General features: G+C 38.4%; 1 long non-coding RNA gene across 1 annotated transcript; it reads left to right on the top strand.

Annotated features, from left to right (window-relative positions):
- Positions 1–774: 774 nt before the first annotated feature.
- On the top strand, positions 775–16,071 carry LOC114140296 (uncharacterized). The gene is made up of 3 exons (XR_003594541.1): positions 775–1,177; positions 6,155–6,160; positions 16,061–16,071. It is a non-coding gene; the product is annotated as an uncharacterized LOC114140296 (long non-coding RNA).
- The last annotated feature ends 725 nt before the right edge of the window (positions 16,072–16,796 follow it).

The following is a 16,796-nucleotide window of genomic DNA, read 5'->3' on the forward strand; positions in this document are numbered from 1 at the left end:
TGAAGTAAGCACTAATGTGATTTTTCCATTATTTCCCCCCCAGCCCAGCTGATATTTTCCTGCAACAAAAGAGATTTTTTTTTCTCAAAAAACTCTGGTGGTTTGTGTCGAAGCCTCTCCGTGTAGGACGACACACTATATCTATATCAGATTTATGCTCATGTTGATTATATTCCATTTAGAACGTAATTATGTCAAATGAGTCGTAGTGTAAACTACTCGACAAAATCAGCAGACTCTGCATTTTCTCCGAACGAGAAGGCTCAAAGGACATCAGTCGAGAACGTCATTGGGTTCTGTGTTACAAATGTATTTCCTGGAATAACTAAATAGTATGAAAGAAAACCTAGTTAGTTCACAAAAGAACGAGATGTATAATTTGCACGATTACGTTTTCCATTCCTTTTTTGAGAACAAGGTCCCCATTTTGCAGCTTGCAGCAGAACAAAAGAGTTCAAAAGGTAGAGGCCGCTCTACATTTTTGAATGTTGACTGAGGGACACTCTGCAAATGAAAAATTGCAGGTGATACATTAACATGACCTTGTTACAGGGTATTAACATAAAGTGAGAAAATATCCATGTCGGAGTGGAAACTTTGGTAAATACAAAATGTTCCCACTGAAATAAGTCCAAGTTGTACTGAAGCAGTTTTTTGCACTATTAAGGAAGAGTAATTTAACATTAACTCTGGACAAAACGTTTGGCTCTTTCTTCCTTAAAAGTCCTGGGATCCTTAGCGGGCGGTGCTGCAGCTGGAGAAAGTGAAACGACACTGCGCGTTGACGTCACAGATCAGAGTTTAATCCCATACAAAGCAACGCATGAATCAATTGACAAAGCTGCAGAGGTACAGAGATATATATTCATTACCTGTAACAGGAAAAATAGGAAAAGAAACACAAAGAAAAAAAGGCAAAGACGCATCTTTGGAGAGAGCTTTATGCCAAAAAGCAAAACAGTGGTAGCTTTCTGGATTTTTAGCGCTTACACAAAATGTTATACTGAGTGGGTGTTTCTTCAATTTAATATATTCAATTAAGGCGTTCCGTTCTTCGACCAATTAGAAACTCCCGTAGGGACTCAGAGAAACTTGAGAAGTCTCCTAATTTACAGCGAAGTTCCAAGGGCATCTGGTTTCTGTCGAGAGACAAGGGCGGACCACTTAATCTTGGGCCGTGCCAGGTACGGATGTCCCCGGCGCCGAAAGTCCTGAGATAAGATTTCGCAGACACCCTCGGAATCTGACGTCTCTTCCATTATCTCTCCTAAAGTTCTCAAAGAGACTTGCATCTGGTAATTTTCAAGGAAATGTTATCTTTGCAAACCCCAGTTTTTTGCTTTTCCACAGTCAGCCCCCCAAAAGATTGAGTTCTGCCAAAATAATACATAAAATCCACAGGACAAAATAAAGTATAATTCCTGAGCCATTTTCTAATAGTAAAGAAAACATTTTCATTCAAACAATTTCCATTTGCTTCTAATATCGTCACAGATAATACAGTTTTCAAATACATTCATCATTTAGTAGTTTTAAAATGAGATAATACAATCTTCAGTAAAAACATGGTATTAATACTTAGAAATTAAATGTTAAGGGGTTTCAATCTTCTATTTTGCATTAGTTTTCCACCATCGCAGATGCTGGCCTCCGGCAGGTCTCCCCCCAACTGCCTGCAGGAATGCTAATTTTATGGCTCTGTGTTCTGGCCGGACAGCAAGAGGCCCCATTTAGTGATCTGCATTCTGACCCCTGTCTGTCCGGTTCAAAACAAGAGTGTCAAACATACCCTTTTTACACATGCGTAAGATTAACTGTATTAAGTACTAAAAATAATCATTTTTCCTTAACAGCACCAAATTATAGAGACATAAACAAAGGAAGGAATCAATTGGCAACATACTATTAGTTCAATGATGTGATTTATTAATGCATTTCACGTTTACTTGTAAATTAGACTAAGAATTAGCAGAAATGTCATTAAGTAGTGAAGTCAGGGGTTTCTCACCAAACCTGTGAGGCATTAAATTCATAACACAGAGTAATATAAAAACTTCATCTAGTGAACATGTTCTCTCACGGTTTCAAATCGCAAAATATCAATAAACAACCTGGATATAAAATTATGTTTTCATTTCAAAAGCTGTCCAAACCGTTCTAGTCCAGTGTGAGACACAAATTAATTGATTAACTGTCAATTAATTTCAGCAGCTACTGCCTGTCCTGACATCTTAAATCAAAAGCAATTCCTTACTGTGCACTTGCACGGCTACATGCAGTAGGTTAAAATATAAGAAAAGGCAGCATCTTATAACCCGGTTTAAAGAAACTCAAAGACATGTGAGAAACAAATTTACTAACCTCTAGCAGTCTGGAAAAGGTTGGACCAGAACACAATGCGGGTTTCGCATCAGTACAATCATCTTAAACACACAAGCAAGTCCACTTCTAAATCATTCAAAAGGTTTTAGTCTGGATTTCAATGCGACCGAGAGGTTATGCTACAACCTTAAGCAAATCATTCATAATCGAAAACCCTCCAGTTTGGTTCAAAAGACGGCCAACAATCTTTAGTAGTAGCTAACATCTAAAATAAGAATCCAAACTACCAGAAGGAATAAACTAGAATGAGCAGGTCATGCAAAAAGCAACTAAATCCAAAACTCAAATACACTGGGATGAGGAGAAATAAATGAAAATAAGAACACAGTACAGGGAAAAAGAAAAGCAAAGGGTCCAAACAACCAGGGATATTACAGGTTCAACTTTGAATGTGCATTTCAAGTCTTTAGTTTCTTCTTGCTTTTATGATCTGAGCAATATTGCCAAACCAAGCTCCATTTTCTCACATTCTGAACAGGAAGCAATAATATTATGCATTTTTGTCATCATGATTGGATTATGACACTGCTCTGTAAACATGTATTGACTTTTTTTTATTTTAATCTGCTTTTTCTTAATGTCTCTTGTTTTATGCATGTTTGGCTCTTTGTGATTTTTCTTCTTGAAAGGCACAATATTATGTTTTACTTTATTTACTGACTTGTTGTAACTTTGAAAATGACTAACATGGACCAAAAATCAAATGTTAGCCACACTTTTTGAGTTTCCACTTGGAAAAAAAAAGAACAAGTTTATCATACAAGAAAAAACAACAAATCCCAAATAAATTGGACTATACTTTGTGGTTTTGCATTAAACAATGTCTAAAAAGGTGAACGTGCATTAATTTGTTTTTCAGAGCAACACAAACACATGAACATTCTTGAGCAAACAGCACCTTCCTCATGCCGGTGCTGATGTAGCGCCGACTGACAAATGGTAAGAGTTTTCCACCTTGGGACTATCTCCGCGGAGTCCTCAGTGGTGATGATTGAGAAGACACTTGGATTCCACAGCCCTGCGCCGGCTTTGTTGTTTTCCTCCTGATTCATTACACCACTATTCCCATAACAGGATGTGCGTGCTCTGCTTACAGCCATTCAAATGCAAAAATGCTCCGAGTAAAGTCCTAAACTTGTACGGCGTCTGCCGTACAAGTGAGCAGCAAAGAGCATAAGTCTTGCAAATGTATCCGATCCCTTTGGACCGTGGAGTATGAAAGCATGCAGTATAGTGAGATTAGCTGTGGGTGTGTGTGTGAAGACTGTGGCATAATGAAAGAATAGAATTGGCGTTTGCATTCAGTAGATAATGTTTATGGTACTGTGAGTATTTAGCTCCACTGATGTGGTGATAAGCCAGTTTTATGTGTCCGACGTTCAACTCTGAGAAAGACTACCGTTCACATTCTTTTTTGGATCTGGGTTGAAGGGGGGAAATAAATGAGGAGCCCCTCATGCTCCATTACAGATGAACACTGGCCAAGAGTGGAGCCCCCCCCCCGACCCCCAGATTTACAGGGCAGCTCTTACTCGAGTGTCTATAAATGAAAGCAGCGGGGTGAAAAACGTCCTCTTTTAAAATGCTGCCGCTTTAATGGCATTGGACTTTTTCTAGACTGTTTTACTGCGTAGAGGTTATGTGACATTTATTAAGGGGCTTGCAGCCAAAATTAACGAAGAGTGATTTCAAAGAATCTCAAACTGACATGTTTTCTGTTATCAGAGCTGAGCCCTACATTTTTTGGCACTTAAATCATATATTAAAGCATACACTCAATAGCCTTTATATGGGTACACCTGTTTGATCAACACAAACACTGGTTAGGAATTCACATGGCAGCAACCCAATGCACTTATGCATCTAAAATTTGCCTTAAAAAAACTTGCAGAAATTCAAATCAAGCTTCAGAAGGGAGATTTAATTGTCTGTGAATGTTTCTTCATCGTTGATGCATATTTAATACGGAATCAAAGTCTTGGCATCATTGTCAGTTCTCCTTAACAAGTGTTAACTATGTCATGCAGCAAATCATGCAATAAACTACATGGAAATAAATGAGAAATTCATCTTAGTTCTATCCATACTGACCTTTGGAACCAAACCTGGCAATAAATTTATCATGTTTTTTTTATGCTAAAGTTAGTAAAACTAAAGAAAGTTGGAAAGGATATGGGAATCTTCTGAACCTTATTTACCCCAGCAGCCCTCTTTGTAGGACCTTATTGATTGTTTTCTGTTCAACACCTCATAATGGTGTTTCCTTCATTTGTGTCTAATATACCACACCGGAAACCCTCGTATGACTGATAGTTCGGGGTGTTGTCTAAATTGCGTTGTTATTTAGATTTCTCTCCAGTCCGCCGTGTTCATTAAGAGGACACATTACCTTTTTCCCACTTCGCTGATGGAGGCCACATTTTCACTCTCAATAAAATTCTTCTTTGTTGTTTTCCCGCCGCCAACTCTATTAACTTGACGCGCAAACTGCATTTTTTAACGCAAATGATTAGTTGAGCAAGTGTCGACTTTCACTCATAATAATGAAAATTACCTTGGAGCACATGCATACGGTTTTGTGATGAGACAGATTTATAAGAGAGACTAAAGCCACATAATCTGAAGAAATAATGAGCACTTTGGCCTTTGTGCAAGCAAATAGTTTACGACATGAGCTTTAGTCATCTTGACGCTGTAGTCTTATCAACGTCACATAAAGGGTTTTTTTGATTTTGCTAAACAAAACAGCCATCTGTATCTGTTAATTTTAATTCAATGTTGGTTGAAACAACCATGGGTTTGCCTGTTTGCGCAACTAACCGTTTTAAATCCATTCATTTTCATCACATCAACACCCGCTGATGTGGCTGGTACTAAACCAAATAATTCACATTGCATCAACATAGATGGGATCACTGGACTTAAGCCATATTAGTTAGCACTTCTCATTAATCAGTATTATCTGGATTCTACTCATGTTCCAGCCGGTTCCGTCAATCCGCCTGGCTTTCGGTTTTTCTTTCATTCAATGCTTTATTGCTAAGCCTCTAGATTACAACTCAGATCATTTACTTAAAGTTATTGAAGTTCCACTGAAATCACATAAAGTTATTTTTCTTTAAGTTTTTTGCAGAAACGTACGCTCCGGTTTTTTTCTCCAAGTAGCAGCCAAAGCGGCATCCGATAACGTATTTAAGAGGCTTTCGTCCTCAAACGTCTAGCATTACCACGTTTGCCTTAATGTAGTTTCTCTCATAGCCTTGTGTCATTAGTTGAAGACTTAGTAATAAGCCGTGTGATATATCCCCCGTAGCCGCTGAACTTGGCATGCAAATGAGAAATGGCACTAGGGGTGGAGGTTCTGTGCGTCTGAATTTATCTGAACTGATCAGAAACACAATTATGCCTTGCTCGCTCATAATAAACCACAGTTAAGTGGGTTGGAGAATTCATTTATTTACATTAACTCTGTCGTCGTTTGACAGTAATAGATGCCTTTCATTAATGAATGAAGGATTTCGCCCGTCCCGGCTCTCTTGTTCTGGAGCCTTTTGAAGAAGAAGGGGAGGTTGGTGAGGTTGGGGTGTGTGTGTGTGGGGGGGGGAAACAATTGATTAATGAAAACTTTTAGAGAGATTGTATTGAGCGATTTGGAGAACACTGCCAAGGAACAAATTACCAGTGAAAATTCAAAGCCTGTTGCCTTTTTTTTTGTGCTTTGGCTCGTTCGACATGAACATGATGAAGAAAGACATTCCTTCTGGCGGTCTAGTTGAGAGTCATTTCCATGCCGGAAAATTAACTAAATGTATGATGCTTTACAAAAGTGTGGCTTTATTCCACACTTTTGTTTTACAATGATGCCAAACTTTTTAATATGTAAAAGCACATAATAGATCGGTGGAAAGAAAAATCAAATAATCAGATATTGGGTACATTTGTACCTCAGCTCAAGTGGGAGAATCTGTCGACAGGACAACTGCTAGTTCAGCAGTAAACAAATCATGTCTGTGCAGAAGATTGAAAAGAGGAAAACCATTGTTTCCAGTTTGCCAACTAGTTTGCAAATGTTGCATTTGCTAAGAAAACAAACGTTTTTGGCTATGTATAACTCTTCTCAAGATCAATGGGCAATTAGTTGCCAAACAACCTACTATCAACATCACTGCTACGCTTCTGCCTGGACAGGGAAGTTGATCAGAGTTGATGCAAAGATTTCTTTCTTTTTTTTTTTTTGCCATAGTCAAATCGGTAGCTGTCATTTTTCTACAATTCGCATTAAAATATGACATTGTTACAAGCAATTCCAAAGAAACACATTTAGATTTAAAGTTGCAAACTGACAAAATGTTTACTTTTAGATTTACTTTTCCAATGCCAAAACATTGAAAGCTGCGTTTTTCTGGGCGATGAGGTGTTTTCCTCTCTTCTGGCCTGCTGTCACAGTCACACGCCGACTGATCCAGGCGCTCGGGCACATTGCCGCCGCACAGGCTCCCCCTAACTCGGCTCCAATCTCCGATTTGGATTAAAACATAATTGGGATTCATGAATCATTAATTCCCTCTTTTGCAGACAGGACACGCAACGGCCCGTCAACTTGATGCACTACCAGTCTTGTGTATTTATCAAAGGGCCTTTCAGGTCTGGACACGCACTGCACTCTACATATGGCTCCAGGAGAGTGGCTGCATACAGTGAATCCATGCACCAAAATGAAATATGCCTCGACATTGACTTATGAAATACTGCAATACTGGCTGAGCTAATGTACTGATTATTTATGGTGAAAAGCTCAAACATGGTGAATGATGCCTGATGTAATGGTTTCAGTTGACTGGTAAATGGTAAAGAAGCCTAGGATATGACTAGAATATATATTTTTTTCTACGCTCGGATATATCTACAAGAAAACCTTGAGTCTTCGGCTGTATTGCAGCCTAACGTCGGGCGGTGGGATAAAAAGGAGGTCCGTTTCTTCTACTGTACATGCCTGAAGCGTAAACTGTTCATCTCTCTTTGAACTCCTGGAATTTTTTTCTTTCCCCCCATTTTGAATAATATCTTGTAACTCCTGAAAGTATGGATTTCATAATTTCAAGGATCACAAATCTTTCTTAATCGCAAGTCTCCCGCTGCCATTTGGGAAAATTAACGACATGGCAAATGAGTATGAGGGCAACTCACCGCAATGCAATAAAGCCTAGTGTGAAAATGTAATATTTGCATAAAATTACAGGTAACGGAACCTCTCATGGCACTCGTACAACTGAACTGTGAAGATCATGAATACAAATTGTGTTGGGAATGTAGCATTTATCTTCAACTGCTTTAGTGTTTCAAAGGTACTTCAAATGTCACATCTTCATAGCAAGCAAATTTTAAAATAAAATAAAAAATAATAATAACAAGGTCATCACTGTAATACAAAAATAAAAAAATAAAAAGAGGCCTATTTTAAGGATGAGACAAGATTTCTCTCTCTGTCTGCTTCTTGTTTCTGATGAGGCACAGGCTGCATTACCTAGTGAATTAAATTCAGTACATGTTGAAGGTGGGCCTGTGAAGAGCGTCATTTCTATGTAAATACTGACTCACATGCCCTCAAGCGAGCACTGGCCTGACTTCAGTTCATGAAGTAGGGCACTGGCGTCTCGGTGCGTGCAAAGCAAATGATGTATTGGATGTGCAATGACAACATGCTCAATGCAGATAACAAGGTTCCTCCAAGGTGGGTGCATCTGGGTGAGCAGAGCAGTGGAGATGGAGAGCTCCCATACGGGTGTCTCTGGCTGATTTCATAACACGCTGGGAATGCAAATAGTCTCAGTTCAGGAAAGCAGAAACCATGTTTTTTTTTTTTTGTTTTTTTAAAATAAAATATTAGCAAAGATATAACTTTTAAGATCCAGAGCATGAGATGTGACCTGGATTCTTAAATTTTGTCTTTAAACTTTCTGTAACCTCCGCAGCATTAGTCATCCAGCAAGATAATACTGTGGAGATGCTTTTTTTCTCTCTCTCTCTTTTTTTTATTAATACGTATACCTATCATCTAACATGGAAAAACCATGCATGCATATTTGAGAGGTTTTACTTCCCATCTAATAATATCATCATATTTTAGTTTTAAAACCTATGATTTGGAGCAAACTCTTAAAAGGTCCATAAAAGTCTTGACATTTTGAATTATAAAGAAACTGTGATCACTATTTTTATTGTTCTGATGTCTGTCAACAAAGAAAAAAAAGGTGCAGTCTGTAGTTTTGTTGCATTTAGGTCATGTGGAAGTAAATTGGAATGGAGAATGATTTTAAATTTTTTTTAAAAAAGTGTTTTTGACCAGTTTAAGAAGTTCACCTCCTTAGATTTCTAAAAACAAAAATAAATAACTATGATCACCAAACAATCCTTCTACATGTTAAGTCGTGACCATCGATTTGATTTTTCTCTGTGTCTGAGCCAAATGAAGAGCAACATTTGACTTCAGCTTGTTGTATTCCAGCATGTATTTCCCTTTAATCATCACCACTCTTGTTCATGTAGGCAAGTGTTTGGGCTGATGGATTTATTTACTTTATATAGTTGCATATTTCTCAATCTATTGCAACCTACAAGCCTAAGAAAAAAACTGAAAAGGAAAAATTTTCTTTAAAAAATTTGTAAACTTTTGAAATAATTTACTGTAGCTTCCAAGTTAAAGTTCCTTGAGGTGTAAACATTTGCCAAGCAAAGCCCATTCCTTTCAGTACCCTTTTAATTTGTATTCCTTTAAGATTTCAGCCTCTAAAGCGTTCCTGTTTATATTTTTCTCCTCTTTTTGTCATTTCTGTGCTATTAGAGCTTGCTTCTCATGCTGAAAAGTAAGTGCTTCACCAAAGCCATGCCTTTGGCTTGATGGATTGAACCAGCTCTGCTACACATGAAGGAATTCAGGTTGCTCTTGATTTTTGCCTCTTTTGACCTCACAGTTCCTCTAAAGCTTCCTCTCGTGCTCCCAAATACAGTTTCTGAAGAAGAAGAAAAAAAAGAAAGCACATGAAGGGATGTTTTTCGAGACTTAATATTTGGTGACGCAAACAATGCATTTGGGCACTGCAGATGAAAGAAGGGAAACGTAAAGTGACTAAAGTAAGCATGTTTAATTTAACCTTCACTACCCTTTTAGATTCTGGGAGAAAATCTTTTGTATCTCAAAGTACGTTGAGTGCTCTTTTCAGGTTTCTTCTGAGATTTTTTTGTGTTCAAAACTTCCAGCATCACCTTGAATTTGTCAGTGGGGCGTCGGAAATGTTGGTGACAAAGCTGTGAAATAAGGAGCTCGCTCGGTGTTGGCGATGCTACACAGTTCAGCTCACTGAACATTTTCGAAGGGGATATTCTAAAACGAAGCAGCAGAACAGTGTAGTGTTGAAATGATGTGATCAGATGCTTGCTGCTAGAAACGTCTGGGCAAAAACCAGCTTTGAACCATTATCTCACGCACATAGAAACTCCAAACTCTGGCGTCGGGCCTCTGATCAATACGAAGTGACATCCATGTCGTCGGTGTTTGCGGAGAGCCTGTCAGAAGCGCTGCCTCACCAGCACAGACGAGGTCATGTGACGCGCTGACTTGTGGCCAATTTGTCATTGCCAGAGTGACGGGGTCACGGGGGCATCGTGTTGAACGGCCCACGCTCTCGCTTGTGCAGCTGGGATTGCCAAATGTCGCCTTTGTGAACACGAGTTCCTTGACAGGAAACAAGAGGCTGAATTTGCATGCTCTTTTTTTTTTATTATTCTCCAACGGCAACAAGGCTTTGATTTTATATGGATGTTTGGACAGGGAACTTGCGAGATTTGGATCCGGTGCAAGTCCATTCATTGTGAAATCATCCCACCATCTACAAAACATGACTTTATGCTTTGAACAAGTAGTTGGAATACAGTTGCTTCATATTGAAACCGTGACATTGCCTGCGTTTCCATTACAAATGTCTGCAAATATTTGTCAATGTTTTGCTAATGTAAAAAAAACCCAACAAAAAACACTTTTGTAATTTCAGTTTGTGAAATGAAACACAGCTATCGACTAATGTTTTGTGTGACCAAACCTACACATCAGGTGAATATTGACTGTTTTATAACATAATATTGCTTTAAACTTTTCCAAAATTCAATTGATGACCGATCTTGTGTTGTCCTCGATCTTTGTTCACTATTTCTCAATGTATAATTTTCACATAAAATCACATAAAATGCCAATAAAATCCACAGAGTTTTGTGTCTATCCAACAACGATGGGATATATCTGAAAAAAGTTTTTTGCTGCGGTTTAATTTCCCAAACCAGATTAAATTTTTAATTTTTCTTTCTTGCTGTCCCTTTCCGTTTTCTTTCTGCTTACACCAGAGGAGAAATTGATATAAACAACATATGCATTTTCCAGGTAGAGAAACTCCCCCCAATCACGCTCCCTTTCACTAATTTATTTTTTTTTCCTAGCACGCAAAATGTCCCTCTCAGCGTTAGAATGTGCCACTTCTAAGACTTATTTCATTCTGTTGGGATATTTTATACATAATTAGAATTTACAAGGGTTCCCTAACACTAATTATTTCTTTCTACAAGAGCGCGTTAAGTGGAGCTTCATTTTCTAATGAATGGGACTGAAATGGATTCAAAATTTAAAACAGCTTTTTAAGTCTTGTGAAGCAACAGAAATGTGCAGTGTTTCAGAAGTGGCTTGGAGGATTAATTTCATCCAAATAAATTGATGTTTTTTGGGTTGTTTTTTTTTAACAGAGCTGCTGGAAAATTAGTTGCAAAGTGGTAGAAGACAGTTTTGTGTTTTGTCTAAGGTGCTAACTTTGATCACGTTAACTTCCAATGTCGGTCCAGGTTTTCACAACGGGGTGAATTTTCATCTAACTCCAAGAAACTTTGGATCTCCAAAGGTCGCCCACCAACCTGCAACACATCAATTCCCACTCATACCTCCCCACTTAACCACCCAACCCTTGTTTGTCCTCTTGATCTACCCATCTTGTTGCAAACATCCAGGTGGTAACCGTCTTCCTAGGCGGTCAATTCTCTCTTCCACCCAGGGAGGAAGTTGTCATCTAAATTGTAATTCTCACCTGTCAGGAAACCAAAAAACCACATAATGAGAATCCCAGGTTTGGTCAAAGTAGCCCCTGTAATAAACTTTGTCTGCTTATTCCTTTGTTTTTTTTTTTAGCTGTGAAGCTCAGTCGAGTTGTAGCAGAGAGGACAAATTGTTCCCTTTCACAGAGAGAGGAGGTTGTTACTGCTAAGAATGTGGGATAAAACTTTTTTCAAAGCACCTCATTTCGTCCCCGCTTTTTCTCTGGCATGAGCTATCCTTTGTAGGTATTATGCGCTTGCGAGCCATAATGACTGAGGCATAAAACCTGCCTTTTTGGAAGGCGGATTGAGTATAATTAAGGTCCATTTATGAGGTGCTTCATTATTAAGCTTTTGTCTTCTTTCTGGCACTACTGGAAACAACTTGATTGAGAAAAAAAAAAAAAAAAGCCAAGCCTACAACGGCTGTGGATGGATGTGCAATCAATAACGGGTGACACGTGTGAATGTTCGCATTTCCATTTTTGATTTTTTTTTTAAAAGCAGTGTTTTGACACTTGCCTCGTCGTAATAAAGGTTAAGATGACTGATAGCACTTGGCGGCGATCGGTGTAAACATGTCCTCGGTGTCGTAAATATGATTACTTATTGATCAGTTGTGTATGGATAATGAGATTCAGAGTCGTTTTGATTGAGGCGCGTAAAGAGCTAATGGCATTAACAGTGACAGTGTATTAGGTGCTCCTCACTTTTGCCTTAGTTACACATTTTGTTTTGGCTGCACATCCATGATTCCAATCTTCTACTCACTATACCCAGTATAGTGAGCTTCCTCCCATATTCCAGAAGACAATTTCACATGACTAATCCTAATTTTTTGGGTGTATTATCCTGAAGATGTGTACAATGAGTGCATAATGGGATGGGCACCGTTGACAACAACCCTCAGGTTGACTGTAGAGTTTATATGTGGCCCAAACTGTGCCAAGAAACTAGCCGTCATACCATTATGATACAACCAGGAGCCTGAATTGGTGGCACCAGCAAGTGTTGATCTGTGCCTTGGATTTTTAATGTCAAAATCTCAATATACTATTGAAATGTAGCAGCAGAAATAACTCAGAGCAGGTAAATGTTTTGCTGTTGGTAGATTTTGATGAGCCTGAACAAATTGTAGCCTCAGTTTCTTCTCTTAGTTGACAGCACTAGCACCCAGCAGCCTTTCATTCATCTCAAACCAGTCTGGATTCATTTATTTATTTATTCATTTATTTGCTGCTTTTGACTGTTTGAAACATTCTCTGTGAAGTTGAGACGGTTTTGTGTGAAAATCCCAGTAGATCAACAGTTTCTACAGTACTCAAAGCAGCCAGTATGACGCCAAGTACCAGGCCACTTTCAAAGTCACTGAAATCCAGTTTCATTCTCATGTTGATGCGTGGTTTGGACTTGAATAAGTTGTCTCCAACATGTCTAAACATCATAATGTGTTGACTTGCCGGCATGTCATTCGTTATTTAGCTTTTTTTCTCTCTCTCTCAAACAACCAAACTTGTAATAAAATGTCCAGGGTGTAAATTCTCGTTTTTTTTTTTTTTCTTTATGACTTACACAAGTTCTTCAGTACTTTTCATGTTATACATTCACAGAAGTTATTGAACTCACATAAGTAATCAAGGACTTTTAGTGTGTCTCTGCCTTTTGCGTTTGATTAACAGGAAAAAGGCATCGTTCTTAAGAGAGACATTATTTGCGAACTTTAAGAACTCTTATAAAAACAAAACAAAAAAACTAATAAATGTATGCTGTATTATTGACAACCCTCCAATGCCATTGCATAGATAATTAGTTTGGGAAAAAAAACTACATAAAAAAAAAATGCTGAAGAAAAAAATTATTTATTAGTTGTGTCTCCTTAACTTTGATTGTGTGACTAACCTGAACCCAATATTAACAAATATGTAAGTTCAATTTAAAAAAAAATCCTTATTGCAATTTTTGGATAGTGGATATATGAATATGATGCAGGTCAGGAAGGTATTGAGTGTCTTTCAATTAAGGCTGACTGCTGTTGGACAAGGTTAGTTGTTGTCAGAACAATAGCAATAAAAGCCACAACATCATCATCCAAACATCTCTCCACATTGCTAAAAGTCATGTTAGTCTTTTGTGAACCTCTAAAGTTGAAGAAAGTAACAGAAGATCCTCTCTCTTGTGGTTCTGGCTCTAAACCTCGCTGACTTCAAATGGGAAAAGTTTAGTCTCATTCAATGTCAGACAGTGAGAAATTAAATTGAAAATAATTGCCCACCTCAATTTTTTGAGCTTTGATTGAAACAAGATCTAATAGAAGTGTTTTTTGGGTTTATCGGGCGTCTAACTACGCTTACCCTCGACCCCAAACAAATCCCCAACAACAGGTCAAAGCCTAACAAAGCATCTTGTTGGATCTGTCTGTTCGTCCAGGGTATCCCTCTCTGAAACCTGAGGTTTTCCACTGATGAATATTTTAGATGCAGCATACAGATTTTCAAGGCATGAGTGTCTTCTGACCTAATAGAATTAAACAAAAACTTAAGTGAAATCAAACCACAAGCTATCCTAATATGTTTTGGATTCTTCTTGCCTAGAACATGAAATTTTGAGAACATAGCCAGGGACTTTTGTGATTAGAAATTCCTATAAATGCCCAACGTAATGTAATCAGAATGTGATAGGTAAACATGGGAATTTTAACATTCGAGCTCCTCATTGAAATGCATCAAACTTTAAATGCCCAGGATCGCTTTCCAAAAATAGCAAAGAATACGCTGTAACTTACAGTTGCAATAATGAGCATAATACATGGGGAAAAAGACCAAATTTCTTGGCTGAACAGACTGAGAACCTTGCTGGAAGCCAGAGTCATTTCCTTTCCATTTTTCTTGAGATTTATGATTACCTGTATGAATACGTATTTCATCAGGAACCATTTTTTTCAGCTCATCAGAGCTTGGAAATGGCCTTGATTTGTGACTGGCTGCGCATAATGACACCAGCGGAAGATGAAGTTGCATTATAGCTGTCTGCCGGGCTCATTTGTCATCAATATGGTGCCATTAACAAAATCTGGGCAGGTATCAGTCACCTGGCAAAGGCGCTTTCATTGTCCATGTGACGCTAGTGCATCTATGTCTGTCTGATGTGTTTGTGGTTCAAAAGCAGGATGGAGTTCTGCTGCTGGGTAAAAAAAAAAAAAAAATGAAGAGACAAAGTGCGTTGGTCTTTAACTTCATAAAAAAAACATCCATTTTAAAATTGTAGGTGTGGTATTGATGTTGCTGGTGATGAAATCCCACTTCACCACATCCCAAAAACACACGTTGTTCCTATTATTAATTAATAACTCCCGCTGCATCTACCTCCGCCGTTGTGCGGTATCCTTCAGGTGCTCGCTCAAAGTTGAAACACCGTGCATCTCTGAATAAATCATGCCGGCTTTAAAAAGTGGGAGCAGCACTCGTCGTTGTGCAATTTATCTTGCGCGGGTAGCGGGACGGTAGCACCGGATGGAATTATTCATATAGCCATATGTGCTGGTTCTTTTCCTCCCCCAAGTATACATCTGTATGATCTGTGCAGGTATCAGTCACACGCTTGTGGCATTTTCATCTTCAGCGTGACAAGAGATTGTGTGGGTGTCACACCAGACTGATGCATTAGGAGCGATTGCAGCTGGGCTCCGGCACTCACCAGCCAGTTTGGAAGGAGATCAATTTTAAGCAAATGCTAATTTTGTTTCCTTTAAGCTACAAAAGGTTGAAGGAGGTCGCTTTGTTGCCCAGGGAAATGTTGTGCCTGTAAATACAGCACTACAGTGTGGTGGAAACAGCGTTTTATATCACTTTTGCTCAAATGTGAGAATTCAGTTTTTGCCCTTTGCTCTATTCCTGTTTGTTTAATCATGAACTCTGACTAACTGAGGCAGGTGAGGCCCGAAGTGCTTTAACGCTTGTGCCGGGCTCTTTGGCGCCCTCCTGCATGAGTCGGCAATGAATTTTTGGTTGGCCAGCAACTCTTTAGTTCCATGTTCTCTCCATTTGGGAAGATGGAGAAGCCTTCGAAATTGCTTTGTTGCCATTTCTAAACAGATGGACTTTGGTTGTGACTACTGAAACTATGCATAGTTTTCCAAAAAAAAGAGGATAATCAAAGTTTATGGCTGTATTTGTCAGAAGGAGACTTTTAAGTTCTACTCTGACCAAGATAATCTAAAATAAGACCATTTCCACTGGTTTTATTGCTTTAGTATATAATTTTTATTCTTTCTTTTCTCTCCACTTAGATTCTGTAAGTATAAAGAATTAAGTTACGTTAGGATTTCGACAGGTGAGGTAAACGACTTCACATTGTTCACTCTATTTTCCTTATTATCTGTAGTTATAGCAGCAGTTTCTATTGTGTTAGTTAGCAGGGAGTTTGTTCTCCCTTTCAAATTCTAAATAAAGTAAAAAAAATAAAAATAAAAACATTCTCGCATGCATGTCATTTTGGGTTCTATCATTTTAGATTACGCAACCATTCCTTGGAAGGTTGTTGTAGTTGAAAGTCAGAAGAGCAAAACTCCTTTTTGTTCCCACTTCACACACATTTATATCCCCATATTGGATGCTTCATTACCATCAACGCAACCCAACACTGACAACCAGGTTAGAGGCTTGTGTGATGCTTGTTACGCATGATATAGCCTGAGGGCACTTACCTCAGGACTTTTTTTTTTTTTTTTTAAATATTGAAACATACATTCTTCCTTCAAACTACACAGCAACTCAGGTGGCATTATGTCTGCCAGTCAAGGGATTTTCCCAGTTTCATAAGAAATCACATGAAAATGTATGAACATTTTAAATGGAGAAAGGTCCTTCTTAAGCCCAAGAGGGAACTGCGAGTCCAAAATGCCAGAATGTCTCTTCAACCTTCTAATTTGCTATACCATAGTAATTCATAAGACAGCATAATAAATGTTTATTTTACTTCTAATGACTGTGACTTACACAAAATTCAGTTTCTCAGAAAATTTGAATATCACAGAAAATCAATACTCAAGTTTTTATGTCTTGGTCCTTGGAGGGGGTGTTAATGACCGTCTGCTGGAAGACTGTCAACTTAACAAATCATTCCCATTATTTCGTAGGTCAAAAACATTTCTTTATTGAAGTGTTTTTGGTCTTGCATAATATTCGTATTTTCCGGCAGAGCTGAATATTAGGTTTTTGTGAGCTATAAGCCGTGATCATCCCAAAAGACACATTGCTCTTACACGCACCGGTTCCTCACCCTGCCTT

The sequence above is a fragment of the Xiphophorus couchianus genome, chromosome 24, assembly GCF_001444195.1.
Source record: "Xiphophorus couchianus chromosome 24, X_couchianus-1.0, whole genome shotgun sequence".
Lineage (NCBI taxonomy): Eukaryota > Metazoa > Chordata > Actinopteri > Cyprinodontiformes > Poeciliidae > Xiphophorus > Xiphophorus couchianus.